The following is a 17,518-nucleotide window of genomic DNA, read 5'->3' as shown; positions in this document are numbered from 1 at the left end:
GTGCTCAGTACAAAATTCAGGGATATTTGGAAGAGTAAATGGAGAATGATGGTGGCTGAGAATTTGCTATTGTGGCACTAGGGGCGCACAGCACACTTGCAACGGAGCTGAATAATTCAGTTTTGGAGCTGTAAGGGAAACTATGACCCCCCTTCTGCTCCTGCACTTGTTCGGATATTTTAAATAGAGAGGTGGGGTAAAAATATTTTAAATAAATTTAACACAACTTGTTAAACTGGATGAATCTGGAAACTGGATGAATCTGTTTGTCTCCCTCTATTACTTGGATAACTACAGTGGAAAAACTAAATCCCGGGGGCAAACAAGCATCCGGGGGAGGGGAGGTTTATCTACAGAGGGCACTAGACTTTAGTTGGGATTGGTCCTGCTTTGGGCAGGGGGCTGAACTTGATGACCTCCTGAGGTTTCATCCAGCTCTGATTCTATGACTATGTCCTGACAATTAGCAGTCAGTGGTGAATTATAATCCGCTAATTCACACCCCCGTGGTATTTAACTCTTCAGACCTGGTAAAGATGCCATGTCTTTGTCTTTGTGCCTTCTCCAGCCAAGGGACAATGGAGCTTGCAAGCTCTACTTTGAACAAAAGGTTTGATTGGATACCTACAGGATAATGCATTGGTGTCATGTATTCGTTTAGGTTGCAGGCTGTGATGATTGATTTCCGAACAACCTGGTGCAGACTTCGGCAAGCAGCTAAACCAGTAATAGAGAGGAAAAAGCTCCTTTACTTTGGACCTTCCTGACATCATTGGTTATAACTCTGCTGGCATGCTTATTCCTGTGACAGGAGCACCTTCATTAACGGCCAAATCCTGAGACCTCAAAACTAATGTAAGAACTTCTAGCGCCTTCACGGTAATGCTGAATTTGGTTGCCTAGCACTGAGTGGGTAGGCCTGCTCTACACTACAAAGTTAGGTCAACGTAAAACCTCTTGCATCCACCTGTTTGCATATGTGTCTACATTCAAATTTGTCTCGGTCTGAGCCTCACGACAGCAACAAAGTAAAAACCTGCCCAAATGCCGTAGAGCCATGGTTGGCCTAGGGAGGTTAATGCAGAACAAGAGTGAACCTTTATTGATTTCAGCCACCGCCTCCTAGATGTCTCAATGGACAATGAACACCCTGGTTGTATTTTAAACTCCACTGCCCATGAGTTCCAGAGGTTGGAAACCATCCCCCCCATTTAACTCTACCCCTCTGTGTTGAAATGCTTCTTCCTGATTGTTTCTCTTGGTGAGCCCACACAGCAATTTACATGCAATTGCCTCTCTGGCCATGCCAGCTCCATGCACACAGAAGTACTGTCCTGCCTGGAGTAGATAGAAAGTATTGGATTTCCTGGGCACAGCTATGGACCAGCTGTAGAAATGTGGATGGATATAAGCAGATTGCATAGGGAAAAGGATATGATTCGGATCAGCAGCAGTGCTATGTGAATACAATGGAACTTTGCCCGGGATTTCAGAAGGCCAAGCAGGCCAATGATGCACCACAGATTTACTGCTTCTACAAGGAATAGCATTCCATAGGTGCGAATCCACAGACCACTGTGCATATCTCATGGGAGCCCGAGGAAGAGACCGCCATTGTGAATGGGGAGGAGGATGGGATGGGGGAACATTGCAGGGGATGCTGTGAGCCAGGACCTGTTTGAGGCTCTGCCAAAGTCAGCAAGTCCTACCAGGCAAGCACAGATGACCCTCATGAAGGGCACAAGAACTTGGGTAAGAGTGTGCACACATTTATTCTCTTACAATGTTTAATTTTAAAGATAGTGCCTGGCCTGGCCCCAAGTTAACAAGACAGAAGTATTGACTTTTCATTGATTTACTTGTCTAAGAAGAAGCCGGGTACAACAGAGGTAGAATTAGCATCTGCTTTTCATTTCCTTATTGGGAGGGGGCATGCAGAACATTTTTCTATGTACGTAAGGATATCTCTCTTATTCCCCTGCGAGACACTCCTCAATTCTCTTCCAGAAGCTGCCTTATTTCTTCCACCTTGGTAAGATACTTTTCCCCACCTCCATGTGATGAGTTTAGCTGGCACCATTGCAGTAAACAGACTAGCACCATATGCCCTGAGGCAGCTTTGGCATCCTCAGTAGCTTTGTTCTCTGTGCCTTTGGAACCCTCGAGAGTTGGCTATTGGGCTTAGGGATTCTACCCTGTGGGAAACACTGCCATTATGGAGTGTCATTGCCCTTAACTCGTATCCATGCAATAGGAACCAACATTTTAGCGCTTAAGGTAGTGTTTCCCAACCAGAGTTCCGCAGACCATCGTCAGGGGTTCTGCAAGAAATCATGGAATAAATAAATTAAAAAAAATATTCTTACAATGTAAGCTGACATACTGTGTATATATAGAAGCCCAATGTCTGTGACGCTGAAACACTCGCTGTTCCCTCTGGGGGGCGCTGTTGCCTCCCGCCATGGTGCTCGGCTGACTTCTGCACCGCTCAGCCAGGCCGCCACGTGGGAGCATGCAATACAAGCGGCTGTTTGGGGTCCCCCGCGGCAGCCTGGCTGAGCAGCGCAGAAGTTAGCTGAGCGCCACGGCGGGAGGCAAAGGAGGGCGGGGCGGTGACCTGCGACGTGACAACAGCTCCAGGCCCCGCTCTGCCCCCGACCGTGAACAGACCCTAGCCAGGGAGAGGGCGGGGGAACGAGGTGGAGGACAACTGGGAGGCTGCAGGATCAGTTCTGGGGTGAAGGGAAATGGTGGGGGAGGGGAGAGGAGAGAGAGAGAGCCCTGAAAATCCCGTTTTATGACGGGCTAATTGGCTAGTATATATATAAAACAGCTCTTTACAAATACATTTTCTTGACAATAATTTAGCAGTAATTGAATTGCTCTTCCCGCTGTCAACTTTTTCTGGCCTAGCAAACGTTTTCATAGGTAGGGGTTCCTCGGGATATGAAAAAATATTTGAGGGGTTCCTCCATAGGAAAGGTTGGGAATCACTGGCTTAAGGCAACATAAAATCCTCTCCTCGCTCCAGCATCCCTAGAAGGTTATAATCACCATGGCTAGGACTGGTGAGCCGTGCTGTCCAGTGGCACTCCACAGCTGAACTGTCAATACACATGGCTTATGACAGGTGTGTCTGGGAAGAGAGTTCTGAAACGTATCTTTCGCTTTCCCTTGTGACTGTAAATCCAACAACCCATCTGTCTGTTTCTATCAGCAGCTTTTGGCCCTCTGGCCTTGAGGGGTGCTATCTCCAGGCCAGTAGAATATGTGACCTCGAGGAGAAGGAAAAAGAAGAGGATGAGAGGAGGACATGATTTGTGAGCTCCTACAAGCCATTGCTGCCTCAGACCAACACCATGGAGAAGAAGAGAACAAGAAAGAGTGTCCCAGAATCCTAGTTGGAAATTTAGCAGCATGTAGTAGATCTTTTCAGGCAGCAAATTCAAATGCTGCAGTCAGCAAGGAAAACTAGAGCTTTACATGCTCTGATCTGTGGGAACCACTGCAGGTGAGTGTCACCACAGTGGACAGTGTTTATTTCCTTAAATGGATATACATGTTTACTTCCTTTTATTTTTTTAAACTTTCACCCCGTTATGTTAAAAATGTGTCTAACAGGGGCTATGCAATTTTTGCACATTGATTTTTCTGGAGGGTTGGTTGACTTTTTTTTTTTCCTTCCCCCCCACCCCCGAGCCTGCCACTCAAGGTGGATTTTGGGGAGAATCAAATAGCTCTGTTAGTTCACAACCAATACGGCAGAATGCATTGTGATAGGCAAAGCAGTCAGTATTTGTAAATGCACGTCAAGCACCATGGAATTCATAGCTGCAGAGAAACACCCAATCCCAGTCAGAAATGTACAGCAAACACTACGGCTACGTCTACACTGGCGTCCCTTCCGGAAAAGGGATGCTAATGTAGCACGTTGGAATAGGCAAATCCGTGGGGGATTTAAATATCCCCCGCGGCATTTGCATTAACATGGCTGCCGCTTTTTTCTGGTTTGGGGAAAAGCCGGAGAAAAGCGCCAGTCTAGACGTTATTCTCCAGAAAATAAAGCCTTTTCCGGAGAATTTCTTATTCCTTCCTTTCAAGTAGGAATAAGAAATCCTCCGGAAAAGGCTTTATTTTCCGGAGAATAACGTCTAGACTGGCGCTTTTCTCCCGCTTTTCCCCAAGCCGGAAAAAAGCGGCAGCCATGTTAATGCAAATGCCGCGGGGGATATTTAAATCCCCCGCAGATTTGCCTATTCCAAAGTCTACATTAGCATCCCTTTTCCGGAAAGGGGTGCCAATGTAGACACAGCCTACAAGATTCCTAGGAGCTTCCAAAGCTCCAGGCCCAGAGGACACCACTATGGATGACAGTTAATAGGCTCTTCCCAAGCTTCTTTCAACTGTCTGTTTCCATATTGGGCACTTGATACTGGCTGTTCAAAGTCAGCCAACGGCTGCTCCATCTCTGCCCTCCACCTTGATGGCCGCTTTACTCCCTTGGCCTCATGGATATTGTACAAGAGGCAGATACAAGCATTGGGATATTTTTCTCACGGAGATCCAAGCTAGTGAACCGACACGGCCAATGTCCCTTCAGGCTTTCAAAAGCACATTCACCTGCCATTCTGCCCCTGCTCAGCTGGTGATTGAATCTTTCCTTGGTGCTGTCCAGGTAGCCAGTGTCAGGCCTGTTGCCAGGTGGAGGATAAAGGGGGCAATTGCTCTGGAACCTGGTGATTCCAAGGGGCCAGGGTTCGAGCTGCTGCTGCAGTAGCAGTGATGGGGGCTAGCGCCCTGGGCCCTTTAAATCGGTGCCGGAGCACGAGGCCACATGGTCTGGGAAGCACTAAGGGCTGGGGAGGGGGCACGCCACGCTCTGGGCAGTGCTGAGGGCCGGTGGCCCTTAACCCCACCCCTTCCAGGAGCCCAGAGCGGCCCCTCCCCCGACATTGGCCAGGAGCCCACATAGGCTCTTGGCTTTGCTGGCCAGTGTATTGCTTCATCAGCCTGGGAAAGGCTGGGTCTTCTAGAATCATTTCTGGCATTTCAGTATCACCAGGGATAAGTCATTGGTCAGGACAGACTGTCCCGTATCTTCTTAAAGACACGAGTGTCATGCATTTTCCCTGACTAGCACTGATGTGGAGGGGGGACTTAACGGGGGCAGTTTCTCTGAGGCCAGGTAATTTAAAAAGGCCCGGGGCTCTGGGCCCTTTAAATATTGCCAGAGCCTCAGTGCTGTCCAAGCAGCTCTGAGGGCTGAGTGGGAGAGGTACAGCATGGTCTGGGTGGCAATGAGGGCTGGCTGCCCATAGCCCTGTCCCTTCTGGGGTCTTGGTGATGAGCCCTCCTCCTCTCCCCTCCACACACACATTGCCCAGGGCCCAGAGGTGTCTGTCATCACCCCGATTCTGTGGCAAAGTGGGCTGGTACCAAAATAGAGATGCATGCTGTCATAGTGTTCCCTGACCAGCTCGTTCTGACCAGGCCTAGCTAACAGAGTTAATTCTCTGACCAGCACTGCTGTGAATTCTCTAGTGGAGCCACTCTAAACAGCCAAGAGGAAGCTCCCCAGTTGAGTTAATCCACCCCCTGTGAGCAATGGCAGCTAAGTTGGGAGAGAAGATCTCAGGCTGACATAGCACTGTCCATCTGAGTGCCTAACTCAGTGTAACTTATGCCTCTCGGGTGACTTATTCACACCCAGCGTGACGTAGGTTATACCCAGAGGTGAGAGTAAAGGGGTGCACCCCAGAGCGCTGCTCCAGCAAGAGCTGGTTGCCCTCTCGCAGGAGCTGGTGGGGGCACTCCATTGAGAGTGCGCTCTCCCAGCCGGGCTCCTGGAGCTCCTGCTGCAGGCTGGCACTGGGAACTCGGCGCATGCAGCCAGGTGAGGCAGGCAGGTTAAAGGAGCCTGCTGGGGACACACTGTAGGGAAGGGTGCGTGCTCCTAGCCGGGCTATTGCTGCATCTGTGCCTGTTCTGCTGCCTCTCTCAGTGGACACCAGGCAGCACATGTGGCATGCACTGTTAGATGCTCTGGCCTGCCACTCAGAGAAAGGGAGTGGCAGGCCAGAGGGTTGCTCACCCACCTGCCCATTTCCTTGCTGCAGTGCCCTCTCAGCCAACCCTCAACTCCCTTGTAGCAGCAAACAGGAGCCTCAAGGCAACGACTCATCCCCCAGCCAGGTAAGGTACCCTGGGCCCAGCACAATCTCCGAACCCCCTACCCTGACTTCTGTTACACCCCCAGCCTCCTGCCCTAACTCCTGCACCTCCCACACATTCCCCCAGCTCCCTGCCCTGGCTCTTAAACCCCTAGCCCCCTGCCCTAACTCCAGCATCTCCGGCACATCCTCAGTCCCCTGCCCTGACTCCTTCATCCCCTCTCACTCCAACTCCCTAACCTAAGCCCCTCACACACCCCAACCCTGACTTCTGCACCTCCCCACATCCCCAGCCCCCAACCTAACTCCTGCAGCTCCCACATTCCAATCCTCTACCCTGAGCCCCCCGCACTCCGTCCACACTTACATTTCTTCCAGGTCCTGTCATATTGCAATGCTCTCATCCCTTCCCTGAGCTTCCCCAAGGGGTGCAGGTTGTGATTGGACAGTACCTGTAAGAAATTTAAGTTACTTTCACCCCATACCAATGTAAGTGGTAGTGTAGACAGCCTGAACTTTAACCAATAGACAATGCTTCATCGTAACTACCTAATGTTTGTGAGGCACTTGGTAGATGAAAACTGCTATATTAGTGTATAAAATATGACAACTACATTTTAAAGGTGAAACTAGACGTGCTAATTATAATTAGACAAATTCCACCATTTTTTCCCCATGTTTTCACTGAAGTTTTGAACTCTTCAAAGTTTTCTGACCATCTCTCATGTTAAACATGTTGGGATGGATTTATTTGTCCTTTGCACATTTGATTTATTCACACTGTATGGCTACGTCTATGCTGCCAAGTTTTTGCGGAAGAAAATATGCTAATGAGGGACTCATTTGCATGAGTCACAATCTCATTTGCATATTTTCTGCTGATCTGTTTTTGTGCTAGACGTTTTTGCACAAAAACAAGCAGTGTGGACGTTTTCTTTTTGTGCAAAAACCCTTTTTTGCGCGAGATCGGTGTACTTCCTTTTTTGAGGCATAAGGATCTTGCATAAAAAGGGTTTTTTGAACCAAAAGGAAAACGTCTACACTGCTTGTTTTTGCGTAAAAACCCCTAGCACAAAAACAGAGTTTTTATGCACAAAAAAGGGTTTTTGCACAAAAAGAAAACGTCTACACTGCTTGTTTTTGTGCAAAAACCCCTAGCACAAAAACGGATCGGCAGAAAAATATGCAAATGAGATCGCAACTCATGCAAATGAGTCCCTTTAGCATATTTTCTGCCGCAAAAACTGGCAGTGTAGCTGTAGCCTATGAGATGTCCCCTGGATCGATCTGCATATCACATAGGCCTCTCCCTCATTCCTAACTCCCTCTGGGTTCCCAGTTTGTGAGATTATATTTCATGCTCCATTCAAATGCACCTTTGAACTGTTCACTTCTCCTTTTCTGTAATGTAATGAGCTCACATAAAAGAAGGCAGCTGATGAGGAGTACAAAAAGGAAAGAAGAGAGAGGGCTGTGGCTTTGGAGATGTACACTTCACGTTTGTGGTTAACATTTCCCATGCTGCTGAAAGGTGAACATAAGGTCAATGATCATGTTGCTTCTGTAGTTTTTGCTAACATGTCTAAGTGACACTGGTAACTGGGCCTGCCGTGCGTTATGTAAAAACTGTAGGGATGGGAGGGCACAAGGAGTTGTCCAAGCCAGTATTTCCCAAACAGGATTGCAGGATGGTTCTAAAAGGGTCCCTAACCCTGTACAGAGCCTGGAGGCCATTGGATGCTGAGGAGAGGTTGGATGCAGAGTGAGCCACCCCCTCCTCCTGACTGAGGGTACAAGTTTTCTCAGCAAAAAATATACAGAGAGACTCATTTGCATGAGTCACAATCTCATTTGCATATGTCCTGCAAATCCGTTTTTTCGCTAGGAGTTTTTGCGCAAAAACAAGCAGTGTGGATGTTTTCTTTTTGTGCAAAGACCCCTTTTCCCATAAGAATCCTTATGCCCCCCCCAAAAGGAGGTATACCGATGTTGTGGAAAAAAGGTGATAGAAATGTAGCCGTGTTAGTCCGGGGTAGCTGAAGCAAAATGCAGGACAATGTAGCACTTTAAAGACTAACAAGATGGTTTATTAGATGATGAGCTTTCATGGGCCAGACCCACTTCCTCAGATCAAATAGTGGAAGAAAATAGTCACAACCATATATACCAAAGGATACAATTAAAAAAATGAACACATATGAAAAGGACAAATCACATTGCAGAACAGGAGGGGGATGCGGGGGGGGGGGGGGGGGAAGGAAGGAAGGTAAGTGTCTGTGAATTGATGATATTAGAGGTGGGGAGAGTGGGATGTTTGGGTTTTTGCACAAAGAAAACGTTCACACTGCTTGTTTTTGATCAAAAACCGATTGGCAGGAAATATGCAAATAGTGCAAATATGCACATAGTGACTCATGCAAATGAGTCCCTCGTTAGAATATTTTGGGCCGAGAAAACTCTTAGTGTAGACGTAGCCTGGTTCGTGGAGTCAGAACACCACTCAGGTTTGGTCACTCATTCCATTGGGGCACAGGGGAGAGCTAAGCCAAACCTGGGTTGGTCACCACACCCAAAGTGGGGAACCAGGCCCAGTCTGCAGGGCCGTAGCCACTGATGTGACAGACCATGGGGCAGGCTTGGCTTTCACATGGAGACAGTTTTCTACCCAGCCCTGAAGCCCCCCTCCACACACTAGTTTTAGAAAACTGTCTCCATGTGAAAGCCCAGGTGTATAATGTACAAAACATCCCCAGGCAACTCCATGTCCATTTAGCTTACTATAATATCTCTGGGGGGGGATCTTGGAGCAAGGAGCTAAGCTGTTTGGAATTGACTTCAGTGTTAGGTGTTAGCCAGCTTCGGCACTTTTGAAAAACTTGGTGGGTGCCTATCTGCATCTTTAGGTGCCTAAGGGCAGCGCTCTTTCCTGTGTGTTATGCTGCTTTGGAGCACAGTGTTCCCCCATAGCACTACACAAAGCACTGAACATAATCCGTGGAACAATTTAGAGAGAGAATGTTTTGTTTGTAGCATTTCCTTTCCAGGGCAGGAAATGACAACTCCGCATTCTGTAACCCAGGCTTAGGGGCTGAAATGATAGCTTTCCAACTGCTTCTCATTGCTGGAGAAGAGGAGTAACAGGTTAAAAATACAGTGTCATAGAATCCATCATCACACGATGCTGTGAGCACCCCAGTATTACTGGGCTGCTCCCTGGCTTTGGCAGGGCCTGACTCTGATCTTACACCAGTAGGAATCAGGGAAAAGCTATGCTCCTGTCAGCAGAGTTATGTTGATGTCAAATTTGGCTAAGAAATGTCAGGATCAGGCCCAGGGACTTCTGTTTTCCCAACAGTGGTTGTTGCTTCAGTTCTCTTTTCCTGGCACGGGTTGCTTCAGCTCATCTGCTTGCTCTCTCGCTTGCTTCTTGATCAATAGACAGAAGTGCATCTCAATCTTTTTAACGGCAGTCCTTCCAATCTTAGCAAAGCTACATCATGGCTACTGATAGGCCGTTTATAAGCTGTACGAACATTAGACCAAGTGACATGGTTACACCAGGATATTGGCAATTGTGTGTCTCAGGCAAGGCAAATAACTCTCCTTCCCCACCCTAGCTTCCTATATAGCCAGGCTTCACATCTCCACTTCGTGCTCTGTCTCTGCTGTCAGCACCCTCGCTCTGCTCTTTCTGTTCTGCCTCGGAGGCACTCGTGTCTCTCCGCCCACCCTGCACTGAAGTTAGGCAGTGATGGCTCTTTGGGGTGGGAGAAGCCAATATAACTTGCGAGTCACAGAACATTAGACAACTGTTAACTTCACTGCCAGACGTTGAACTCAGCATCCAAGGGAGCTATGCCTTTGACCAGGGGTGGCCCGTGAGCCTAGGCGAGCTAGGCAGCTACCTAGGGCGCTGCTGGCCTTGGTGCCCTGTGATGACGTCACTGCCATTGATGGCCGTGTAGGCAGGGACGCCAATTGCGTCACCCCGCCTAGGGCGCCAGCTGCTGCAGCCGGCCGCGGGCCGCTCCTGCCTTTGACTACGCTATTGCAGCTTCCTCCTTTCGCCTCTTACTGCCCAAGCTCATAGGTTGTGCAGATGGTTTCGGTTATACAGGTCCACCACAGTGTTTCCTCTAGGCTGTGTGCTTGTGCGGCCACTCAGGAGAGATTCCCACACCTCCCAGCTGATTAGCAGAATGCCCACAGCTAGGTTTTGTTTCTATCAGTGGGGCACATTCCCACATGCCTCAGTGCACATAAAAATTATTCCACACATGAATGGAAAAATCCTCACATGGCTGGAAAAGATTAGAGGGTCTGATTTTCCGTAAATGAAGGTGCCAAATAAATCAGAAGTACAGTGCTGCCAAACACAAGGAAAATGTGTGTCTTGACTTGAGCTCATTGCACTTGGAGCTCTGTGTCCTTTCACTGCAAACACTTCCACTGATTGGTAGAAGCTGGGAGGTTGTACTGAAAGCTGTTTGAGACAGAGACCATATCGACCCCTGTGTTTGTCCACACAGTGCAGGGCCTTTGCGTGCTACCTTAATATAAATATTTTAAAATAATGAAAAGTTTGGTGGTTCCTGAGCAGTAGGGTGAGCAGCTAGAAAATGTGAAAAATCAGGATGGGATGGGGGGGGGGGGGGTGCGTGGTTATAACTTATAGGTGCCTACATAAGCCCCGAATATTTGGACTATCCCTATAAAATCAGGGTATCTGGTCACCATACCAGTCTCTTTCTGGACACTACTACCACAGGCCAGCACTCAAGCATGGCTGAAGATCATGTTTCTTTTTCTTAAAGTTGTGAGGGAGAGGAAGCTGTCACTAGCAGGAAAATGCTACATAAGTCTTACCGATAGCCAGGCTACTGTGTGTTGTTTGTGCTAGAATTTTTCTTGTCTCCATTCCTATGTGAATATTGTAATCTGTGGATGTGAGTGTCTCTTCACCTTCTTTGTTAATCTGGTACACACTTACTTTCTTAGGGTATGTCTATACTACCCTCCTAGTTCAAACTAGGAGGGTAATGTAGGCATACTGCACTTGCAAATGAAGCCCGGGATTTGAATTTCCCGGGCTTCATTTGCATAAGCGGGGAGCCGCCATTTTTAAAACCCCGCTGGTTCGAACCCCGTGCAGCGCGGCTACATGGGGCACGAACTAGGTAGTTCAAACTAGGCTTCCTAGTTTGAACTACCGTTACTCCTCATTTCACGAGGAGTAACAGTTAATTGGAACTAAGGACTTAGTTCGAATTACCGTTTCACTGCCGCGTGTTGCTGCGGGCAGTTACTTTGGACTAGTGGAATTTAAAAATGGCGACCAGACGGGAACATGCAAATAAAGCCTGGGATATTTAAATCCCGGGCTTCATTTGCAACTTCGAATGCCTACATTAGCCTCCCTCGTTCGAACTAGGGGGCTAGTGTAGACATACCCTTAGGGTGTGTCTATACAGCAAAGTTATTTCGGAATAATGGATGTTATTCTGAAATAACTATGTGAGCGTCTACACAGCAATTCCATTATTTTGAAATTATTTAAAAATAACGGACAACTTACTCTAACTTCTGTAAACCTCATTCTACAAAGAATAACACATATTCCGAAATAGCTATTTTGAAATAAGGTTAGTGTAGATGCTCCACTTCTGCTATTTCGAAACAGCCCCTCACCAGCCCATTCTAAGTTATTCCTCCTCGGGCCCTATATCGAGATAGCACGTCTACATTAGGGAAACCTGCCTTGGACTAATTTTGAGGCTTCCCTGAAGTGTAGATGTGCTATTTTGGAATAAGCGACTTCAGAATAACTACTGTATTCTGGAATAGCTTATTCCAAAATAACTGTTGTGGTGTTGATGTAGCCTTATAGTTTTTTATTTTCTTTAGTAACCTATGTATTACTTTGTTGAAAGATTACTGAGAAACAGTCTCTTGGGATTTTGGTGGCTGCCTCTCAGAAATCGCGTAAATGTTGAATGTGTTACATAATTAACTGGCCATCGAGGATAAAATTTCTCAGTACATTTTGCCATAAAATTGCCCAGTAGGTTACTTCTCTAGCTGTATGTTCTGAATGCACTAGAAGTGTTTCCTCAACTTGGAGTGGTGGGTGAGGGGCCTGAGAGAGAGCAGTAAGGACGTAAGGAAAATTGTAGGATACTGGGTAAGAAGTGTTTCTTCCTGCAAAATTGCTACTTAAAGATTTGTCTCATGGTTTGCAGTTGCTTACCGGGCACAAAAACATTAACCTGGTCATGTCTCAGCCCTGATTCCAGCAACATGGTTTTGTAACATGGGTTTTTTAAAACTGTTGGACATGGTTTTGTAACATGGTGTCTAATAAATGTTCATATTTTTTTAATTAAAATTGTCTGTAATTTAAATGAGCACAAACGTTGCAATGGGTTTTCTAGCGGAAAACCGCATGTAACAATAGCTGTCTGGCAGAAAAGGGACTGACCTTGGAGCACAGACTCATACACTGAAGTGCTATGAAATACCATGCTGTTAACCATTCTGAGCGAAGAGCTACATAGAGTGCCTTGAGCAAGAAAGGGGTAAAAAATACATAAGGTCGCAGTCATGTGTCTTTCCCATGCAAAACATTGCATTATAAAAATAGTAAGGGGAAAGGGTGATGCTTATTGGTTTACTGGTTAACCATTCACATTCTAGTGGGTAGGCAAAGTCAATGAATACAAATAGACAAAGAGTGTACCAGCCCTAAATTTCTTCTCCATCTCTCCCCTTCTATGTGCTGATTGTTTTCAACTGCCATAGATTTCAATGGGAGCTGAAGACACTGAGAAACTTGAAGAATTAGGCTTCTATATTTAACTCAGAAAAGGGTAGTCACGACCTACCATCAGGACCCTCCAGATGTAGAGCGCACACTTTCTTCTGGACTTTAATTTTCTATTATCTGGATTACATAACTGTTAGGATTTCTGTTTCGGTTAGCAGGTGCACTGCACATACTACCCAAATGCATTAGATGAAACAATAAACAGAGGCTGCACCTTGGCAAAATCTCTAGCTGCACCTTCCTCAATACACATGCAGATGACGGAAATTTCAACTTCCTTCTATATTTTCTGAGAGGTATTGCAGAAGATTAACCCCTAAGTGAGACTTTGCTTGTAATTTATGGAGAATACCACCTTGAAATTTCCTATCTGGAAGGAAGATACAGATTCCTGTTAATGCTGCTGCATCTTTCCTTGACTTTTTGGATGATGGATCTGGGGTTGTCTTTTGCATGATACTTGATAACAACATGTAACACCTTTAAAAGTGTGTCTATTTCATAAATGCCTTATCTAAACATGACAGCTATTTCTAGAAAAGCTGTTTGTCTGAAAACCAGCAATGACTCATAAGTTATTACAACTTACACAGATGGTTTCATATGGGCCCGAGAGGCTCCCTCAAAAATCAGACTCACTGTTCAATGTAATGTCTTCTTCTGTTTCAAAATATGGCCTGGTCTGTGCTGTGCAGGAGTGATGCTTTGCTTCTGGCATATGCATTCCACAGAGCAGTGGTTCCCAACTGCTGGTCCACGGACAAGTGGTGGGCCACCAACCCCTGCTTGATGGCCACGGCACACTGCCATGCTATGCCCCCAGCTGCTAACACCCCCTGCCCGCTGCGGGTTCCCCATGCAGCAGCAGAGTGAGTGGCGTGACTGGCAACCGGGTGTGCTCCTAGTGGGGCATCCACACCGTGACCCCGGTTCTAGCTCCAGCGGGCCACTCTGTGGCCTAGCTGGCAGGGCAGCTGCAGCTGCAGCGCTCGGCTGGGGCCAAGTGCCACATGGAGCCCAGCTGCCACGGTGCTCACCAAGGGCCCAGCTGCAGCAGTGGGCTCCAGGCAACGCTTGGCCCCAGCTGAACACCATGGCAGCTGGGCTCCAAGTGTCACTTGCCACCAGCCGAGCGCTGCAGCTACACTCAGCAGGGGCCCGGCTGCCATGACGCTCAGCTGGGGCCAAGTGACACGTGAAGCCTGGCTGCTACAGTGCTCATTAGGGGCCTGGCGCTCTGCAGGCTCCGCGCAGCTCTCCAGCCACACAGGGAAGTGCTGTGCGCTCAGCTGGCAGCTGGGAGGCAGTGGTAGGGCTAGGTGGGGGCAGGGGCAGGCACAGAGGCTCTGAGGGAGTAGCTAGTGCTGGGGGTGAGGGGCTCTAAGAGGCAGGGGGAGACTGACACTGAGGGGCACTGTGACATCCAGGATGGGGAGCTGGCAGGGCTGGCACTGGGGACAGGGCTAATATTGGGACCTGGGGGGATTGGGTGCATTGGGGCTCTGGAAACAGGAGGCTGCCACTGAGGTGTTTGGAGCTGGCACTAGGGAACTCTGAAGGTGAGAGGCTGGCACTGAGGGGGTTTGGGTGCAGAGGACCCTGGGGTCAGTGGCTGGTGCTGGAGCGTAGTGGAGGGGGGAGCAGTTTGAGGGGTTAGGGCAGGCTCTGGGGGCCGGGGCTTTTTATACCGCGGACCGGCAAAGCTATTCACAAACTTTTGGGAGGCCAGTAACATTTTATTTGCATGTTTGAGTATTCATTTGCATAATGAATATGTAAATATGAAAATAAAACATTGCCCGTCTGCCAAAAGTTTGTGAATGGGTTTGCTGGTTTCCGGTATAAAAAGGGTTGGGAACCACTGCCATGGAAGACAGATTCTTGTTCACAAAAATAACCCTCAGCTATTACGATGTAAGGAGACAGGAGAGGCCTTGCCCACCTTTTGCTCAAAATAAAATCAAGGTTTTACAAGGAAATGGCTCCCTCTTTTATAGCATTCTCCATGTAGAAGCTAACCTCAAAAGGTAACCAAGAAGACACAATAGGATAGTTTATCATGAACTACATCATCTGTGGTGATTTCCTCACTATAACCGAAAGAATGCAGTAGAATGTCTTCTGCAAGTCCCCATGCTGGGCCCTAAAGAGATTTTAGGTTGAACTCTTGGACCCACTGGAGTCAAGTGTAAAACTTCCATTGAGTTGATTGGGGACCAGGATTTCACCCTCTGTTGCTATTCTGGCACAGACTCCCCTCTGATGTTAATCTGTCGACTCAATTAATCTTTCTGCCATACCGCTTGTAGAGTACCATCACCCAGCCTCTCACAGCTGCAGGGAGAATTAATAGGTGAGACTAGCTGAGGAGAATTCAGGAAGAAGACAGGGGATCTACTTTCATTATCGTGCTGTGGTATTATCAGGAACTATCTGAGGGAAAAACGGGTCTCTCTCTCTCTGGGCATTGCCAGGAGACGGTTTAAAAAAAAAGTGACTGCTCCTTCATCAAGTCTAAACGTGTCTTGTCAGCTTAACCTCTGCTTTAAAAGTGCCAACAGGCAGGTGAGTCAGACTGTCTAGCCATGCATTTGTTCCTTGAGGTCTAGGGGCCTGGGCATGAGCTGCCACCTCATCTGCCAGACACACAATCTCACAGGAGGGAGGGAAGAGGGGGATGCCACTGCAGACAGTTTGTGAGGTGATTCTTAATTCTACATTCATGGTCTGATTCGTCCTTTGGAGTCACTGGAAAGACTCCCCTCCCACTCCTTGCTGGCTTCAGTAGCCATTAATTCAAGCCTCTGGTGCCTAGATACCATAGTAATGGACACACTAGAAATGAGCAAAGGATAAAAAAGGGATTAGACCAATCCATACTAGAGTAAAACTCTTTGAGCATCCTTCCTTAAGTGATGACAAGGATGGCAAACGGATACATAGGCGCGTCCTGATTTATACACTAAATACCCAGGAAATGATCATAGCTGTTTGTTACCAGTGACAGTTGCTCTCCTGTGCATATGTCAAGTATCTTTTGCTTCACACCTCAGCTCAGGAAACACTGTGGTTTGCTCAACAGAGATGCAGAAAGCAGCAAGTGGTATCACAAGTCACACTGGGTTGCCTCTCTCATGACTCCTCTGCCATTTGCTAAGTCTGTCTCCTCCAAAGCAAAGGGCTGTGCTGGAATCTGGGGAACAAGGTTGCTGTGAACAACAGAGGTGAAAGTGGGTTGGTACGGGCCCGTGCAGCAGACCAGTAAGAAATGAGACCAGTACCGGCCTGGAAACAGCCAACACGTTAACATTTCTGCCCCTTTTACCAGGGCAGAAATGGTGGGGGGCAAAAAGAGAAGTTGCCCCACGGCCTGGTAATTTAAAAGGGCCCAGCAGGCTCCCAGCCACTGCCACCACTACCACGGCAGCAGCCCTTTAAATCACCACCGGAGCCCCAAATGGTGCACGCCATGCAGCCTTGAAGGGCTGGTTAGGGGAGGCTGGCCCAAAACCAGAGACCTTGGCTTTCTGAGATCCTGGAGCCTGGCCCCCGCACTGGGAAGATTTCTAAATTATTTCCAGGTTCACAGAAGTCTGATATTAGAGGAAATGCTAAGAAATCTGAATGGAATCCTATCTGCTGCATACTTTACTCAGAGCGAGAAAGGCCTATAATGAGGTAAATGTCTAGTTAAACTATCTTCTGCTTTTATTGGTGATGGAGACAGATAAAGTGAGCACTATAAATGAATTAGTTTAGACACTCATTAATTATATTCTGGTGGTGACTGCCCATTGGTTCTTAATCCTCTGCATCATACACAAGGTGCCTGTAACATGCAAGTGGTGAACCACAACTTTGTGAAAAAGTGTTGAAAACTTAACTCCGGCAGACTAGCAGCCGGCTGAAGTAAGCTTCCTTTCAGTTACTGGGAAATCAGGTGAAACAGATGACTGCAGCAATATGTGTAGTGGGGAGACTAGCTAAGGGTATGTCTACACTACCACCCTAGTTTGAACTAGGGTGGTAATGTAGGCAACCGGAGTTGCAAATGAAGCCCGGGATTTGAATTTCCCGGGCTTCATTTGCATCTTGCCGGGCGCCGCCATTTTAAATGTCTGCTAGTGCGGACTCCGTGCCGCGCGGCTACACACGGCATGGACTAGGTAGTTCGGACTAGTTCACGAGGAGTAACGGTAGTTCCGAATAGGAAGCCTAGTCCAAACTACCTAGTCCGTGCCGCGCGGCTACACTAGCGGACATTTAAAAATGGCAGCGCCCGGCAAGATGCAAATGAAGCCCGGGAAATTCAAATCCCGGGCTTCATTTGCAACTCCGGTTGCCTACATTACCACCCTAGTTCGAACTAGGGTGGTAGTGTAGACATACCCTAAGACTTGTAAGCTGAGTGCTTTTGCAGCTACTCAGGAAAGATTCAAATCCCACTCCACTGATTAGCAAAGTGCCCATTTTTAGGGTTTTTTTGTTTCCATTGGTGGTGCACATGCACATGCCTCAGTGCATA

General features: G+C 47.7%; 1 long non-coding RNA gene across 3 annotated transcripts in view; it reads left to right on the top strand.

Annotated features, from left to right (window-relative positions):
• Positions 1–17,518, top strand: part of LOC142818728 (uncharacterized) — a 114,628-nt gene that overhangs the window by 77,597 nt on the left and 19,513 nt on the right. For all 3 annotated transcript variants that reach the window (XR_012896351.1, XR_012896349.1, XR_012896350.1), the window contains 2 exons: positions 662–1,752; positions 3,218–3,511. This is a non-coding gene — a long non-coding RNA (uncharacterized LOC142818728). The remainder of the gene's footprint in view (positions 1–661; positions 1,753–3,217; positions 3,512–17,518) is intronic.

This window comes from Pelodiscus sinensis, chromosome 17 (genome assembly GCF_049634645.1).
Source record: "Pelodiscus sinensis isolate JC-2024 chromosome 17, ASM4963464v1, whole genome shotgun sequence".
NCBI classification, from domain to species: Eukaryota; Metazoa; Chordata; order Testudines; family Trionychidae; genus Pelodiscus; species Pelodiscus sinensis.
The sequence above is the reverse complement of the archived record's forward strand: the minus strand, read 5'-3'. Positions and strand labels throughout refer to the sequence as shown.